At 45.1% G+C, this 2201-nt stretch overlaps 1 pseudogene; it reads right to left on the bottom strand.

Annotated features, from left to right (window-relative positions):
* Window positions 1-228: 228 nt before the first annotated feature.
* Window positions 229-1878, bottom strand: LOC128594485 (natural resistance-associated macrophage protein 2-like; annotated as a pseudogene).
* Window positions 1879-2201: the final 323 nt, after the last annotated feature.

The raw sequence follows: 2201 nt of genomic DNA, 5'->3' as shown, positions 1-2201 counted from the left end.
AATTTTCCAAAAATCCTATCTAATCTAGTTCCAATGATAGCAGGTCAAGGAGAGAGAAATAATTCTATCTTTCAAACATATATGAAGCAAACTCTTCCCCAACCAACAGTTGAGTCTTAAATGCAGTCTGTGCATCAGTACATAATCTTGGCTATGTTTACATAGTAAACCATGGAAACATACTGCTATGATGGCTATATGCAGAAAACAGAAAGACTAATCCAGCATTTACTTAGTATAGCCACTAGTGGTTTCTTTGGTCATCAGGACTTTAGAGATGCTAACCAAATGCCAACAGTCCAGGAAGACATGCCCAGTGCTATCAAACATTGCCAACCCAAGTATAACACAAGGCCCAGATAAGCCACACTGACCACTGCAGCCACCATGAACCATGCAACATGTCATAGGTCCTGGACATAAACCACTACAAAATACATGTTGATAGAACAGACAATAAAGATTAATACCCTGCCTGCCATCCTCTGGTCTATTCCATTGGCAAAATCACTCATTACCAGTATCAAGCTTGCAAATGTGAGGATAGATATGGAAGCAAAGGGAAGATGTAAGCACTGTAGAACATTCAGGAAATCATTCATCCCCGTTAGATGCTATCTTGGAAGACAGCAACAAGCAGGGTGAGGATGGGCAAAGCATGACCATTTAAGTTTAGGAATCCCTCCACGACAAACTGGCCAAAACAGGTTTCTATCTTGGTGGAGCTCTGTCCTGCAGCCAGGATCCCACTGCCCAGATGTACAGTGCAAGAGGCCCAAAGTAACATCCCAGCACAACACCCTCTTTGTAAATGTTCACAGCCAGTGCTGAGTTATAATTAGGAAAGAGGCCAGCATGGGGACTGCTGCTGTTTTTAAGACTTCAACCACCTACTCATTGGTTTTCTCAAAAACTGCTTTCGCAAAAACTGAGACAAAAAAGACTTTGAAGATGAAGGAAGCAAAGAGAACAATGCAGGATTCAATGAAAAAGTACTCATTGGCTTCTTGAACTTCCTGGTTATTGTCCCGGTATACCTATCTAGACTTGACTAAAGCAGAATGCAGGTGTATGTTGTGTGGCATGATGACAGCTCCCATGATGCCACAGCCTGCTTGATCTGTGTGCAACAGCCTAAACAGGATGGCATGAATATGAGTATGCCTTTGAGTAACTAGCTTCAGCTGGGTTTCACTGTAAATTATTCATATCCACATGTGAGGGCCATAACAGTGATGAGAAAGCAAAAAAAAAAATTCTAGCTTTCATAAGCCATATTTGTCTAAAAAGTGAAATACAAAGGTATCTGCAATGGTGATGAGAACTTCACCACACAGAGGAACCCTTCCTACAGACAGAATATTGATGGCAATGGCAGTGCCAATGAATTCTTGCAAATCTGAGTCAACAGCCATCTCCACCACCAGCCATGAGATCATTCTTGGGACCCTGGCATACCAATGGTGGCACACTTTAGCAAGATGCAGCCCAGTGACCACTCCAGTCTAGCTGCAAGCCTCTGAAGTAGCAGCCCTGTGATTGTGACCAACAGAAGGACCCAGAGCAACTTCAATCCAGCCACTGCTCAAGACTGCAAATCATAAACAATGTTTCCTGGATCCCAATAAGCAATGTTCAAGAGAAAGCCCATCCCGTGAAAGCCCAGAGTTTACGAAACCTAGAACAAGAGTTCTCCTCAGGAATGGCGATCTTCTCCTTAAAGTAGATGGCAGAGTGCTCTTGTGAGTGCTCTGTGTACTGTGGAAGAGAAGAGTTATGGTAGGCAGGGTTAAGGGCACCAAGACTGGCACAGTCCCCATGGTCTCCTGAAGTATCAACATCTGACATCTTCTGTTCAGGACCCAACACCATGATGGATACCTGAATGCTAAGATTTTAGAATAGGATTCCTCAATTACTGGTCCTGGTACTTCATCAGGTCCAGTGTGCCAGTTGGCCATTTGTCCTAGACCACAGTGGGGAAGAGGTGAGACCCCTGCAACCACTGACCACTACATTCACTCCCCAACCCCTGTGTCTGGAGCCCTCCTCTCAGTCTTCCTTCCAATAACCTGGCTTCATCAGTCTCCTGAACCCAGCACCAGGCGCCTCAGGCCCTGGCTGGCTGCATTTCCCCTACAACACCTGAAAGACCAATGGGCCCAAAGCCCGCCCCAGAATAGTTGCCCAGTGCTCCTCCC

This window comes from Nycticebus coucang, chromosome 9 (genome assembly GCF_027406575.1).
Source record: "Nycticebus coucang isolate mNycCou1 chromosome 9, mNycCou1.pri, whole genome shotgun sequence".
NCBI classification, from domain to species: Eukaryota; Metazoa; Chordata; class Mammalia; order Primates; family Lorisidae; genus Nycticebus; species Nycticebus coucang.
This window is presented reverse-complemented; position numbering and strand designations above follow the sequence as displayed.